General features: G+C 40.6%; 1 protein-coding gene across 1 annotated transcript in view; it reads right to left on the bottom strand.

Moving 5' to 3' along the window:
• The window catches only part of CNTNAP5 (contactin associated protein family member 5), an 879,440-nt gene that overhangs the window by 445,224 nt on the left and 417,236 nt on the right, over positions 1–16,980 (bottom strand). The gene's annotated exons all lie outside the window — the stretch shown is intronic.

The raw sequence follows: 16,980 nt of genomic DNA, 5'->3' as shown, positions 1-16,980 counted from the left end.
CTATGAATTTCATGATTTCAAAAATTCCATTGTATATGAATTATTTTAATTCATTAAACATGTTATCATGTAAATGCTGTGCTCATCTTATTGCTGTTGGTATATTTTCTTTAACAGGATACTTGTATATACTTTTATATTAAATCATATACTTTTTAGTTATTTTCTTTTAGTTTGTGAGGGAGATACAGGCAATACCTTGTTTTATTGTACTTTGCTTTGTTGTACTTCACAGATTTTGTGGTTTTCATGAATGGAAGGTTTGCATCAGCCCTGTGGCAAGTAGGTCTCTCAGCACTATTTTTCCAACAGTGGGTGCTCACTTTGTGTCTCTGTGTTAGCTTTATTTTTTTGCAATAAAATATCTTTAAATTGAGGCATATATATTTTAAATATAATGTGATTATTGCACACTTAATAGACTATAATATAGTATAAACATATATTTTATATGTACTACAAAACCAAAAACTTTGTGGGACTTGATTATTTCAATATTCACTTTACTGCATTCATCTGGAGCCGAATCCACAATATCTCCAAGGTATGATGGTAATCATATGATATATATGTATTTACATATATATATAAAACACCTTATTAAATATAATTAATATGAAATCAATTTCTTATACATTTATTTCCTATTTTACTGTCTCCATCAAAACTTCCTAATTTCTAGCCCAAAACTTTTGAAGCAATATTAAACAATAATAATGGTATACAAACTTGTAACATCAACAACACCATCACGAAACAAAACAAAAATTTTATTCCTCAGGTATACATAACACTAGTTTTGACTCCACATGAAGAGAATATCCTTCTGCTCTTTTACACATAAATTATTTATTTATTTTAAATAATAATGAACGCTTAGTTTTATCCGTGATTATTTCAAAAATCCATGTGACAGACAATAGAGGATTTTGTTTGATCTACTGATGAGCTGAATTATATTACTACATTGCAAGTTAACAAATTCTCTCTTGTTGAACCACTCCTGTGTTCCATTTGTGCTCATATTTTAAGTAGTAAATTAGTTTGAGCTCTAGTTTTCTTTTGTCAAGCATTTAGATCAAGTCTAGATTTGTCTCTGAGTTTTATATTTTGTCATATGAATGGCTCCTAAATCTCATAAAATATTCTGGAAAATTTTAAATTACCAATGAACTTGTAAATTCCACAAATATTTTGTAAAAGTATTACAAAATCCCCTTTGTTGATTTATTGCTATATTCAAACATTTTAAATTTGAGTCGTTTACATTAAGAAAAGGTCATTAAAATGTCAGGAAACAACAGGTGCTGGAGAGGATGTGGAGAAATAGGAACACTTTTACACTGTTGGTGGGACTGTAAACTAGTTCAACCATTTTGGAAGTCAGTGTGGCGGTTCCTCAGGGATCTAGAACTAGAAATACCACTTGACCCAGCCATCCCATTACTGGGTATATACCCAAAGGACTATAAATCATGCTGCTATAAAGACACATGCACAAGTATGTTTATTGTGGCACTATTTGCAATAGCAAAGATTTGGAACCAACCCAAATGCCCAACAACGATAGACTGGATTAAGAAAATGTGGCACATATACAGCATGGAATACTATGCAGCCATAAAAAATGATGAGTTCATGTCCTTTGTAGGGACATGGATGAAACTGGAAATCATCATTCTCAGTAAACTATCGCAAGGACAAAAAAACCAAACATGGCATGTTCTCACTCATAGGTGGGAATTGAACAATGAGAACACATGGACACAGGAAGGGGAACATCACACACTGGGGACTGTTGTGGGGTGGGGGGAGGGGAGAGGGATAGCATTAGGAGATATACCTAATGCTAAACGACGAGTTAATGGGTGCAGCACACCAACATGGCACAAGTATACATATGTAACAAACCTGCACATTGTGCACATGTATCCTAAAACTTAAAGCATAATAATAATAAAAAAAGAAAAGGTCCAAATACATAAATGTGGATAAGCAGAACTAAAGACAAAAACCATATGATTATCTCAGTAGATGCAGAAAAGGCCTTTGATAAAATTCAACATCCCTTCATGGTAAAAACTGTCAAAAAACTAGATATGGAAGGAACATACGTCAAAATAATAAGACCCACATATGAAAAGCCCACAGTCAATATCATACTGAATGGGCAAAAACCAGAAGCATTCCCCTTGAAAACTGGCACAAGACACAGATGCCCTCTCTCACCACTCCTATTCAACATAGGATTGGAAGTTCTGGCCAGAGAGAGATAAAAGGTATTCAAGTAGGAAGAAAGGAAGTCAAATTATCTTTGTTTGCAGGTGACATAATCCAATATCTAGAAAACTCCATTGACTCAGCCCAAAAGCTTCTTAGCTGATAAGCAACTTCAGCAAAGTCTCATAATACAAAATTATGTACACAAATCACTAGCATTCCTGTACACCAACAACAGGCAAGCCAAGAGCCAAATCATAATGAACTCCCTTTCACAACTGCTACAAAAAGAATAAAATATGTAGAAATATAGCTAACAACAAAAGTGAAGGACCTCTTCAAGGAGAACTGCAAACTCCTGCTCAAATAAATTGAAGAGAGCACAAATGGAAAAACATTCCATGCTCATGGATAGGGAGAATCAATATTGTGAAAATGGCCATACTGCCCAAAGCAATGTACAGATTCAATGCTATTCCTGTTAAACTACCATTGATATTCTTAATGAAATTAGAAGAAACTCTTTTAAAATTTACATGAAACGAAAAAAGAGCTTAAATAGCCAAGATAATCCTAAGCAAAAAGAACAAAGCTGGAGGCATCATGCTATCCTTCTTCAAATTATACTACAAGGCTACACTAACCAAAACAGCATGGTACTGGTATAAGAACAGACACACAGACGAACAGAACCATAGAATAGAGAGTCCAGAAATAAGACCACACACCTACAATCATCTGATCTTCAACAAAACTGACAAAAGTAAGCAATGGGAAAAGGATTCCCTATTTAATAAATGGTGCTGGGATAACTGGCTAGCCATATGCAGAAAATTGAAATTGGACCCCCTCCTTATACCACATACAAAAATCAGCTCAAGATGGATTAAAGACTTAAATGTAACACCCAGAACTCTAAAAACTCCAGAAGAAAACCTAGGCAATAGCATTCAGGACATAGGTACAGGCGAAGATTTCATGACGAAGATGCCAAAAGCAATTACAACTAAAGCAAAAATTGGCAAATGGGACCTAATTAAACTAAAGAGCATCTGCACAGCAAAAGAAACTATTATCAGAGTAATCAGACAGCCTACAGAATGGAAGAAAAATTTTGCAACCTATTCATCTGACAAAGGCCTAATATCCAGCATCTACAAGGAACTTAAATAAATTTACAAGAAAAAAACAACCCCATAAAAAGTGGGGCAAAAGACAGGAATAGGCAGTTCTCAAAAGAAGACATACATGCAGCTAACAAACATATGAAAAAAAGTTCAATACCACTGATCATTAGAGAAATCCAAAGGAAAACCACAATGAGATACCATCTCACACCAGTCAGAATGGCTATCATTAAAAAGTCAACAACAGATACTGACATGGTTGTGGAGAAAAAGAAACACTTTTATGCTATTGATGGGAGAGTAAATTATTTCAACCATTGTGGAAGACAGTGTGGTGATTCCTCAAAGACCTAGAGACAGATGGGTCTTTGAATCAGCAATTTAATTACTGGATATATACCCAAAGGAATATAAATCATTCTATTATAAAGATACATGCACATATATGTTCATTGCAGCACTATTCACAATAGCAAACACATGGAATCTACATAAATGTCCATTAATGATAGACTGGATAAAGAAAATGTGGTACATATACACCATGGAATACTATGCAGCCATATAAAGAAATGAGATCATGTCCTTTGCAGGAACATGGATGCAGCAGGAGGCCATTATCCTCAGCAAAATAATGCAGGAACAGAAAACCAAACACTGCATGTTATCACTTCTAAATGGGAGCTGAATGATGAGAACACATGGGCACAGGGAGGTGAACAACTCACAGTGGGGCCTGTGGAAGGTTGGGAGGAGGGAGAGCATCAGGAAGAATAGCTAATGGATGCTGGGCTTAATACCTAGGAAATTGGATGCTCTGTGCAGCTAATCACTGTGACACATGCTTACCTATGTGACAAACCTGCACATCCTGCACATGTACCCTGAACTTAACATAAAATTAAAAAATGTAAAAAAAAAAAAGAAAAGATCTATTTTGGATTTGCAAATTTTTCACGTACATCAAATTTATAATGTAAAAATATATGTTTAACTGGATATATGTTACTTTTACTTATTTTTATTATTTTAAATATTTAATGATATTTTTATTTTTGTGTTGGCTACTTTCCTGAATTTCAAAAAAATTAATGCTCTACTTCACTCAGTTATGGTTTAAGAAAATATTGTTTGCAGGAAAATGTTAGTAAAAAAACAGAAAGAAAAAAAGCTGCTGTCTTTTAAATAGCAAAACACAGTGCTATTTAAAATATTCAGGGTTGAGAGTTTTTTCCAGTCAGGTAGTATAGAGGGTACTATGTATTAAAAAATTGTAGTTTCCTATTACACTGAGGGGAGCAATCTCTCCTCTACTCTGGGTGGAAGATTTTCAGAGGAAGTTGGTTGAGACAAGAGCACAGTTAGGCGGTAGCTTGAGGCCTGCTCTCTGGTTCTCCCTGAGGGATTGAAACTGGATGTGAGTTGGGTGGATATGGATAGAGGTCACAAGACAGATCTTAGAAAACACAGAAAGGTACTGCCTCCAGAAGTACCCATGGCAGTGATGGCTGCAAGCCTGTTAGAGCTGTCTCAAGTTCAGCATGATCCCAGGGCAAATCAGCTGGGGAGGAGAAGACAGGTTAGCAAAGGCTGAGGAAGAGGCAATGCAGAAAGGCTTGAGGGGTTCCACAGTGACCTGGTCACTCTAGCACAGTGCGAGGCAGGCTACTGAGGGTCCCCAGTGTTAGCTAACAGGGGTACCTTAATGGCGCCGGTTCCAGGTTCTTCTCCCCTCCTTGACCGGGCACCGTCTGAACCCGCCAAAGGAGGGCCAATCAGAAAGAAGTATCTCCCGCCTTCCCTTGGGCCCGCCCCATGTAGGCCCAAGGGATATAAAACCCAGCACAGCAGCAGCTCTCTCTCTTCTCTTCCTTCTCTTCTCCTCTCTTCTCTCTCTCTCCCCTGCACGACCTGACCTCTACCTCTCCAATAAAGATCTCTTGGCTGCCACCGGTGTCATCTCTGACTAGCCTGTCGCCCTTCATTTTGGTGCCATGACTCGGATCGGGACTCCCCACCTTTAGGTGGGACCCCGATCCCCTTCCCAGGCTCAGTCTAGACCTCCGGCCAGCCTTCACCCATTTTCCTGTTCGCCGAGCTCTTCGCCCACCACCAGCCTCATCTCGGCAAGTTTTCCCCTCCCGGGCCTACCTCTCGGGCAAATCGCCAGACCCTAGCCGCTCCCGTGACGGACACATTTTGCCCAACGCCCTTACGGCAGTGGTAGGCCCCTATCATTCACTTCCGCCTCGGCCTGCATGGAACGGAGTTTTCTCCCTCTCCTCCTCGCGTCTCTGGCCTGGGCCCCTCTCCTTCTCTGGTTAAAATCCTGGTACCGGGTGACCCACGGCCTCCTGCCTCTCAGAGGCTCCTCAGTCCTTCCGTTTCGGTGACGGTGGATCCCGAGGCTCTGACTCACTCCGCGGCAAGCAGCCAGCAGGGGGCGCCCTGCCTAGGTCGTCGCCAAGCAGCCAGCAGGGGGCGCCCTGCCTAGGTCGTCGCCGTCTATTCCTTCCTCTCATTATGGGAGGCTCCGCACCCCTGCCGGCCGACTCTCCCCTACGATGCCTCCTAAACAATCTGTCAGCCCTAGGCTTAGTGGCCGACCTCAAACCAAAACGTCTAATTAAATACTGCACACAAGACTGGCCCACTTACCCCTTAGATAACCAAAACAAGTGGCCCCCTTATGGGTCCCTCGATCCTGGTGTCCTCCAGGATCTCTATAACTATTGTGAGCGAACAGGAAAATGGGCGGAGATCCCGTACCTCCACGGGTTTTTCCTCCTAAAGGCCCTCAAACTGTCACCCTCCCCAACCCCCCTCATTCCTTCCGCTCCTGACTTTGATCCCGCCGATGAGCCCCCGCCATATCACCATCCACAGCCCTTCCCCCCGGCTGCCGCCCAGCCCGCAAGGGCCCCGCCCCGGGCGGCAGCCTCACCTCCTTCCACCAACCCCGGCCTTCCTTCCCCGTCCTCTCCAACCTCTCCTACTTCCTTTCCTCCACCTTTCAGCCCTCCTACTACTCGCTCCAGATCTCAACTCCCTGTCCTCGCTCCTCTGTAAGAAGTAGCAGGGGCAGAAGGCACCGTTTGCGTCCATGTCCCCTTTTCTATGGCTGATCTTTCACAAATCAAAAAACGCTTAGGCTCCTATACCTCCAACCCCACTTCATATATCAAAGAATTCCAGTATCTTCTCCAAGCTCACAGCCTCACCTTTCACGATATTTACATGATCCTCTCTAACACCCTTCTCCCTGAGGACCGCCGGCAAATCTGGGAGCAATCCCGCACTTATGCAGACCAGGTCCACCAAACAACCCCAGCCCTGCCCATAGGGGCACAAGCAGTCCCTGAGCAAGAGCCTAACTGGGATTACAACACCCAAATTGGCATCGATGCCCGGGACCACTTCGCCACCTGCTTAATAACCGGGCTGCGTAAAGCAGCTCAAAAGGCAGTCAACTTTGAAAAACTTCACAAAATCATACATGAAAAGCCATCCACATCTCTAAAACACCTTCTCTTCCCCCCATTCCAGAAACATAGACTCTCCCCACAATCCTACTACCTGTTCACCATCAAAGAAACCTACACTACCAACAGGAGAACCACTTCTATGTGCAAACCTTAACAGACCTCCTCTTACTGCCTCCCACATCTTTTCACCTTCCTCCAGCAGCGAACCCCCTTCACAGCCCTATTACCTTTTCACAGTCAAAGCCCCCTCTTGCTGCCGTCCCCTTCTCCGAGTCAATGCCTGCCAATAACTCCTCTGCCCCCACTACTAACTTCATCGTTTCCATCTCTTACCAAACCTTTAACCAGCTTCTCCTCAGAAATTACCAACTTTTAGCAACCTGTGAAGACGCAGAGGACTCCAGAGACGGCCTCACACCCTTCTGATACATCAACGACCAATACGCCAGTCAGCCGACACCAGTCAGGTAAGATCTACCATAACAACCCCTCATCCAACATCCCTCATCCAGCCATTTCCAGGGTCGAGTCTGCCAAACACCCTAAGTAACTATCATTCTCTTTTCCTTCTGGGCTAAACCTAGGTCCAACGCCTAATGTCTCGGTTCCACCAGTTCCTAGACGACCTCCGAAGGGACAGCTGGCTCATCACCGACCCCTCCCTGCCCCTTGGCTGGCTCACAGCTTTGGCATAGACTTCACAGCCGAGGAGGTGTTCATATATAGCGCCCTACTACTTGGCCTTATACTCCTACTGTGCCCTGTCCACAACCCTCACAGTCCTCCCTTACCCCTCCCCCACAACGCCCCTGTTCAACAGGAAGTAGCCAGATGAACTACAACGCCCATTTCCCCACTTCTTAAAAAACAAAAAAGAGAGGAGTGTTAGGTAACAGGGGTACCTTAATGGTGCCGGTTCTGGGTTCTTCTCCCCTCCTTGACCGGGCACTGTCTGAACCCGCCAAAGGAGGGCCAATCAGAAAGAAGCATCTCCCGCCTTCCCTTGGGCCTGCCCCACTTAGGCCCAAGGGATATAAAACCCAGCACACCAGCAGCTCTCTCTCTTCTCTTCCTTCTCTTCTCCTCTCTTCTCTCTCTCCCCTGCGCGACCTGACCTCTACCTCTCCAATAAAGATCTCTTGGCTACCACCGGTGTCGTCTCTGACTAGCCTGTCGCCCTTCATCCAGGACCAGAAGAGCAGGTTGAGGGTATAAATGGACTGAAGTTATCGGTAAATGTGTTAAGGGCTGGTAGCTGGATTTGGAGGTCTGGGAGAGTCCAAGTGACTACATCTCACTCCCTTAGGCCAAGTGTGATGGTTAGTATTAAGTGCCAACTTGATAGAAGGATGCAAAGTATTACTTCTAGGTGTGTCTGGGTGTTTCTGGGTGTTGCCAGAAGAGATTAGCATTTGAGTCAGTGGACTAGGAGAAGACTCACCCTCAGGAAGGTCCACCCACAGTGTGGGTGGGCCCCATCTAGTCAACTGCCGGAGCTGCTAGAAAAATCAGACAGAAGAAGATGGAAGAAGCTGACTTGCTCCTTTCTCCTGTGCTGGATGCTTCATGCTCTTGAATATCAGACTCTGAGGCCTTTGGCTTTTGGACCCTTGGACTTACACCTGTGATTTGCCAGGGACTCTTGGGCCTTCTGCCACAGGCCGAAGACTGCACTGTTGGCTTCCTTATTTTGAGGTTTTGAGACTTGGACTGAGCCACTACTACCCTCCTTGCTCTTCAACTTTCAGACAACCTACCATGGGGCTTCACCTTGTGATTGTGTGAGTCAATTCTCCTTAATAAACTCCCTTTAATATATACATGTATCCTATTAGTTCTGTCCCTCTAGAGAACCCTGATTAGTAAACCAAGGCAGGTCCTACAGACAACAGCAACGAAAGCTGTCATGCAAGTCTTTTGCCTCCAAACAGGTGGGACTCGTGAATGGCATGACTCCCTTGACACAGTACAATACACAAACCACCCCGTTAGTGATCTGCTGAGGGAAGAGGAAAAAAGTACAGAGAGAACATCACAACATAACCCAATATATACCCAATAATGCACTACATTTTAAATAATCATTAACTAATTATTATTCATCATCAAGGTTAGATTTTTCTACCATTAGAAGCAACAGAGGCTGATGAGCATAATTAATCCAGTTAGGGAAAAGAAGCAAAACCGTTTTTATGTGCATTTGAATATGAGTGTGAATTTGCAACCAGATTTAGATTTTTAGATGTTTTAAGTAGTTGAGAATTGGAAGTTATAATTCTACTATTGAATTATAGATTTAGTCCATTATCAGATTAAATTAGACTGGAGAAATTTGCTTCATATAATGATGTTTTTCTTTTCTGAATATTTTATAAACACAGGCTACACACCTCTTAATTCTATATTAATAAATATATCCCTCAGATCATTTGTTTTCATATTTTTGTCTGATTTACCAAAACTTTGATAATAAAAATTAAAATCTTCCTCTAAGCTGTTTCTCTCAACCAAGCTCTCCATATAAGAATTACCACTATAGAAGACTTGGGCTGGCCGAGTTATTGTAACTACTCTTTGCAAAAACTGAATACTGTTCATCCTCAAGCTATTCTCCTGCTTAGTTCTGCTGGCTTCTGATTGGCTCCCTCCAAAGTTCCCAACCTTGGCTTTTCCTCTTGAACTCTGTCCATTAGTTCATTCATCTGACAGCATACCTGGTTAAACCAACACTCATCTTCCTCAGTCTGGCTCTAGGGCCTCTGCATGTTGGAACTGCAACACAGGTACTCACATCAGGGCACTATTAACCAATATCTACATAGTAACAATTGGAAGGCTTTTACTGTTGCATTTATTGATATTTTATGTGCTATACACATAGGGTTAGTATGAGTGTTTTTAATCAGAGACCATAATGATTATTTTACAACGGGCTGTTTGATCTTAATGTTTACTTTCAAAGGTACTAGTTTTTCCACTTCTGCTTTCTTTCTGTACACATTTAATTGGTGTACCTTTGTTCGCATTTCAAACCTGTTTTTAATCATTTTTAATTTTCTTTCACAGATTTCATTTCCGAGGATGCTGAAGATCTGATTATGCCTTCTATTCAGACTCTAGAATATTTCATTATTTGGCAGGTGTGGATGATACTGAATAGAAATTGTGTTTCTGAGTACATAGTCTATATGAAATGGCCCAGGGCCTTCAGTATATGGAAGACTGAGTGGGAAATCCTGCTTCCATTAGATAATGTACTCATCCCTTCGTTGGCAACTTACAGTTGTCACAGACTTTCTGAACAAAATCTGTCTCATCTGACCAGTAATTTTCAGTGAATACTGATCAAAAACTCTTTTATTCTTACTATTCTGTTACCAACTCTTAGAAACACTTGATAAAGTTAATTCCAATTGTTTGATACAAATTCAATTCACTTAGTAGTTGCTGAACCCTTACTTTTCGTGAAGCATGATTCAAGGCCCTGTGGTGGAATTAAGGATAAATCACACACTGCCTCTATCTAAAAATGTAGGGCCAGACACTAAAGACAAATTCATCCTCCAGCAGACTGATGGAAGGCAAAGTATGATAGAAACAATGCAAGCATGCTAGTGAACAAAAACTACAGGAAACCATCAAATTTCAAGTCACAAATAAAGTAAGCAAGATCAGTTGGTGCCATGGGATAGGATATTTGAATGCTAGGCTGAAAAGACTACAGTTATTCTATTCTCTGAAGGATTTTCAGAGAATAGTTACGCTATTCTGCTGAAGGATTTTTGGAGAAAAATAATAATCACCTTTAAAGAAAATTATTTTCTTGAAGTAAAAATGGAAAAATAAATAAATAAATAAATAAATAAATAAATAAATAAATAAATAAATAAACGAAGAGGGCAAAGATTAGACCAATGAGGCTTATTTTGGCCTCAGGTGAGAGATGGTGGAAGCATGAAAAATGGAGCCTAGTTGTGGTAGGCAAAAGAGATGAATACCCTGAGCAAGCACCCTCAGACAGCATCCTGGAAAACTGACTCTTTTTGGTCTCTTCTCAAATGGCACCATCTCAATGATGCCTACCCTGACTGACATATCTAAAATTGCATTCTCGTTCCCTCCATCCAAGAACTCCTAGATCCATTACCTTGATCTATTTTTGTTCTTCTCATAGCATTTATTATCTTCTTACTTACTATATAATTCACCTACTTGTGTTTATTCTTTATAGTTTGCCTCTCCTGCTAGAATGCAAGCACTGTGAGGGTAGGAATCTTTTGTCTTTTACACTGAGATACTGCACCTACTTAAAGGGGTACCTGAAACACAGTAGATGCTGAAAGAAACATTTGTTGAATGTTTTTGGAATACCTCCCTAAAATTTTCTCAAAGGCACAGATAATATCTGATTCATTATTGAATATGTAATTCAAAGAGGTATGATTAAACCATTAATAGATTCAACAGATATTTGTTAAATTGGATTTTAAAAAGAGCACTGACAATTTGCTTCTAAATCTGCTTTTGCCTCATTGTCTTTTTTGGCAATTCAGTCTCTTTCTTTTCTTACTTTTCTTGCTTGCTTGGTCTTGGCATATTGAATGGATGCCTTTCATTGATCTTAGTGGTCATTGAATGGTGTGCCTTTCATTGATCTTAGTGGTCAACAATGCCAGGTATTAGATTGCAAAGTTTCACTCACAGTCTCAGTGTCTTGGACAACATAGTCCATCTGGTAATTTGCTGGATTTGCTGTTGTCACAGGTGAGCTCCAACAGGATAAATCCCAGGAGAAAGCCTGCATTGATGTTAAATGCATGAGGTCCCAGAATCTGCCACTCTCTTTTTCTTTGATCTTATTATGGTGTTTTTTTTTTTTTTTTTTTTTTTGGTCTGGTATTTACTTGTCTCTTTTTCAATCTTTGATGTTACTTCCACGGCAAGGAATTCATTCCTCCCTTGGCTTTTTCTCTGGTCCTGTTTAAATTTGGAGTCTTCCTGTTCTAAAGATGCCACTTTGTATCTGATTGAATATCTGATACTTTTGAAGTTTCTCATTTGTAAATATTTGTCTCACTTTTGTTCTGACAGTCCACTTCTTAAAGAAATAGGTATAAAAAAAGGATCTAAACTGCTGTCTTCTTTTTCAGCTTTTAAGACTTATACTGGCTGGGTGTTTGCTGAGATACAGACAAAGCTCATGACCCTTCAGAAGGAGAAACCCACCATCATCAGCCTTTGGGATACTAGTCAAGGGTGGATGAATTTCTGCCATTACAAATGAGGACAGAAATTCCAATTTTCTGGTTAAATCCCCTGATTTTTAAAAATTAGCCTGAATGTTGAGAATTTAAAAAAGAAAGTAAAACAGCATATAGGCAAAATTGGATGATGGCTTTCCAAATCTTGCCCAGGGTCATCGTTTTGTAACTTATGTTTTACTGTTTTGTAACTTACGTTTTGTAACTTATGTTTTACAGACTGGATGAGTGACTCAGTCTGTCCCATGTTTGGAACTTCTGATGTCTGTAACTTTAATACGCTCATAGTGAACATCATGCCTTATTTTTGCTTCTACTTTGGAGCCAAATAATGGGTGGAGGCAATTGCTTACATTTTTACCAATGATTACCTCTTCCTTATTGGTTTTATAATCTATTATTTCACAAGTGTCCAGTGTCCCTCTTTTTTCTGCAAAAAATTTACCCTACTTCTTTTTTGCCAGTGATAGAGAGTGGGTGATTTCTTACCCAGACACAGCCCAGCATTGTGTAAGAGAAAGCACTGCTCTTGATAGTGCTCCTCATTTAGAAAGTGCCTGTGCTCCCTCGCTTCATCCATGCCCTGACATCCTGCCCCAGTGCTCCAGGCTCACATCCCTCCTACTACATTCTGCCTATGGCTTCTGACCCAATCCCAATAATTGCCCTTAAATTTCACCTGGATTTGGTCTCTCTTGTTCAACCCTCAGCACTCTCTCAAAGTATTGTTTTAGTAATAGCAATAGTAGGACTTATTGATCATGTTTATATATTGGGCACCATGCTTAGAGCTGACTTTCACTATTTTTTCTCTAACCTTTGAGTTGGGTACTCTGATTTGCTCCATTTTACAGCTGAAAAAAAATGACAGCATACAGAGGTTTAGCAGCTTGACTGAGACCCAGGAGCCACAAGGTAAAGAGCTGGAATTCCACATCCTTCAATCTAGAGCCCCAACTCTAAGTGCCACACACACAGTCTCCCCCTACCTTCTTCTACACCTGGTTCCACTGAGTAGCCTTCTCAATGAAAAGTCCCAGGCTGGGGTGACCAACTTGTCCTCATTTGCCTGAAACATTGCCATTTTTAAAATTAAATGTTCCACATCCTGAGGGCTCTCTCCATTCTGGGAAACCTGGCACAATTTGCCCCCTTGTCTCAGGCAAAGTGAGCACACTGGCCCATGTTATTTGGTGAGTCTTTTGCAGCCCTGGAGGAGATGAAAAGCGGAACTGGGGCACAGTGATAGCAGCAGATGCCACCCATGTTTTCTTAACAGCATAAATCAGCTCTTCGTATTTTCCGTCTGAGAGGGCAGCCCTATCTTCTCAAACTACCATCAGATTTTGCACCAGGTATATATTCAGACCATTTTTCTTATTGTTTTGGTTGTCCTTATTGCTCCTGGTTTAAACCTGATCAATTGCCAAGCCTACAGTTCCTTTCTCTAAATAGGTATTTTTCACAGATTGACAGACATCAGCTGCTGACACAGCCCAATAAGCGTAACACATGTTTTATAATTTTTTGTCTGAATGAATTTACTAAATTTTTACATAGATTATTTGGTCAATGAGGTAAATTATGTACATTTTAGTATTCAAGCAAAGAGTTCAATGGAAATCCTCCATTCACATCACCCTTATACCCAGGCCAGTGGGCCTTCCTGCCCTGAACTGGGTTCCTAAAGGGTCCCACTGCGGTCCTCCTCAGTCATATCCCGTGTCACAAGGGCAGGGCCTTAAGCGTCCAGGGGCGATGACTATAGGAAGTTGCCACTGCCTTCCAGAACATGATCTCCCCACACAACACCCAGTTTCCTGCCTCAACAGCTCTGATAGTCCTTCAAGGGTCTTCACTGTTCTCGTCCCTCATCTGCCTTCCTGAGGGGTGGCCAACAGGCAGCTGTTTGCATTGTGGGCAGAACTTTGACCTGTGGGGTATGGGCATGAAGGGATGTCTATCTGTCAAGGGAGGGGAGTAGAGCATATTTGATTCACTAGTTTCTTGGCTTGGTTTGTAACTCTTTAAAAATTTAGATTCATGATATGTGGTTCTCTATTTGTACTCTTGCCTCAGGCTTACAAACACCCTAGAGGGGCTTGGCTAACTTTATATGAGTTTATTGAGGATTACAGTAATTTAGCCCAAAGTTAGCCAGTCTCCAAATGTCTTATTGGACACTTCCACTAGAAGTAGCACGCTAATTAAAACCTACTAGCATCCCCCTAATAGCAGCTAATAGAAAACAAGATATGTTACCATTTGCTCCTTTAGTTCATGTTAATGAAAACAATGCATTTTTGTATAATACTGGTATTAAAATATTCCCTTCATCATATGCAAAACAATTAATTTACTTTTAACACATTCAAGAGAAGTCTTCATATCTTATTTCACTTACATAAAACTTGAAGAAATATAAGGTTAGCAAGTCCACAAATCACAATAATCTTAAATTTAAAACTACAAGGAAAATGGCACCACGTGATGTGATTCCATGTCTTATACACAGGCAGAGCCCAGGCCAAGCCCCAGAGTCTGTGCTTGTATCTCCAGACATTGATTCTCTCTCCTCAGAGGGAAAACCTGCTCCCCAGATAAACCTCTGGTCAAATGGTCACACAGACCTGGGCTCAAATCCTGTTCGTTTTTCTTGGTGGCTATTGAGAAACAGGGATTGGAGACTTCTTCAACTTCTCTGTGTCCTGCTTTTATATTTGTGATATAGGAGATAATAGCCTTTCTCACAGGGCTGTTTTGGGTGGTTAATCAAAATTTTAAAATGCCATACGTAATAATAACTTTATTTTATTTTTTCTTTTTTTCCCTTTGCATCTACTTGCTTCCTTTTTCTTTGTTTTTTCAGTTTATTTCCCTCAATAGAGGCCTTCACTTTTAACCCTGCAACTGAATTTCCAAAGGAAACAAAGGATCTATAATTATTCTATCATATGATCACCAAATACATAGTTTTGTTATGTCTGGCCAGTTTTCAAATCAGGTCTGAGTTATTAGAGAGATGTCCATTAGGCAATGCCAAGTAAAAGTAAGGAAGGCAGCAACAGGGTGGTCTCTGAGCATGGAGAACCTATTAGGAACTTCTGAAGGGAAGAAAGGTAGAATGCAGATTAATATCATTTATAATTTACGGAAATAAAATTCATCCAATTAGCAACTTTTTACAGAGTATATTTTATGCGTCAGGCATAATGCTATAGATATAAATGAAAGTAAAGAAGAAAATCTCAACCTTTATGATGAGCCTAAATTCTATGGCTGGACTGAGATGATGAGATAGACAGTTTAAAAAATAAGTATATTTAATTATGTATTATAAAGTAATATGTGTTTTTAAAGAAAACTACAAATAAAAATAAATCAGTGCATGCAACTTTAAAACAAATATAAGAACTGTCTTTTAAATAATGTATTCTTTCTACTGTCTCAGTTTCTCCATAAAATACTTTTCTGGATGGAGTAAAACATTCAGAAAGTTTAAAGAGGGTATGCAGTAAAAAGTAAGGATTTCTTCCTTTTTTGTCCTGCTCTCTGAGGTTCTAACTTACCTCTTGCTTTAGTATCCTTTCAGAAATTTCTATGCCTGTATGTGCTTTCATGTTTATATATTCTCTTCTGTTTTTTAAACACAAAAAAACTGTTTACACTGCATTGCACATTGATTTTATTTTTCCTCTAACAATTTATATTGGAGATGATTCTGTATCAGAACATACAGGATTGCCTCATTCTTTTTAATGAGTGCATTACACTTTCGTAGAGGTTTGTCAGGCACCAATACATAAGGTGAGCCTAAGACCAAAGCCAGACCAATAGACTGGTAAAGATAAAAGAGTCATTTCGATTCAGACAGTTTTTTATTTGCACAGACAGCTAAGCAAAGAATAACCATTCACTGTAGCTGTAGATACCAAAAAGGATGACATCTAAACAAAATGGGTTAGATGACCACAACATTTGCTGTGTTATTCCCATTGCTAAGAAGACAATTCCTTTTTTTTTTTTTTTTTTTTTGACAGAGAAATTTCAGTCTTGTTGCCCAGGCTGGAGTGTAGTGGTGTGATCTCCAGTCACTGCAACCTCCGACTCCCAGGTTCAAGAGATTTTACTGCCTCAGCCCTCAGCTTCCCGAGTAGCTGAAATTACAGGCGTGTGCCACTATGCCTAGTTGATTTTTGTGTTTTTAGTAGAGATGGGGTTTCATCATGTTGTTGGCCAGGCTGGTCTCGAACTCCTGACCTCAGGTGATCCACGTGCCTCAGCCTCCCAAAGTGCTGGGATTACAAGCATGAGTCACCACACCCGGCCAAGAACCCAATTCTTGATTGAGCTAAACAATTTTGTATTATGCAGCTCTATTCTGAGAGGAGAGGGCAGAGAATCTACCCTTTACCACAATCTGAGAGGTGATGAGAAACATGGTGGCTTCCCACAGGGGTGGGGAGGCAAATGATGTAAGTTTTCGGAGCAGCTGTTCACTGGCGCTCACCTTCTCACATTTTGAGGTGTCCTGCCAAGACTAAGATCAGTTGCGGTGCAAGCCTGTGGCTGAGTGGACTCTGGGTACCTGCAAGGAGCACCGTGAGCAAAGCTGTTCCCATGCAGGGCTGACGACAATTTTTAATCAAATCCCTTTTTGATAAGTTAGTGGGTAAATTCAAATCTTGTATTATACCTAGCATATATTCCATTGCACACATTTGCTAATAATTGTAGGACAAATTGCTGGAAACAGAATTATTGGGTTGAAGAGCATTTGTTTCCAGTTTTGAATAACATCACCATTTCTTTTATATATTATTAATTATAGTACCATCAACAGTGTATAAAATATTTCCGTTTTCTTCCATGTCAACATGGTATATT

The sequence above is a fragment of the Hylobates moloch genome, unplaced genomic scaffold (assembly GCF_009828535.3).
Source record: "Hylobates moloch isolate HMO894 unplaced genomic scaffold, HMol_V3 SCAFFOLD_24, whole genome shotgun sequence".
Classification (NCBI taxonomy): Eukaryota; Metazoa; Chordata; class Mammalia; order Primates; family Hylobatidae; genus Hylobates; species Hylobates moloch.
Note: the sequence above shows the minus strand (reverse complement) of the source record. Positions and strands in the feature narration are given on the sequence as shown.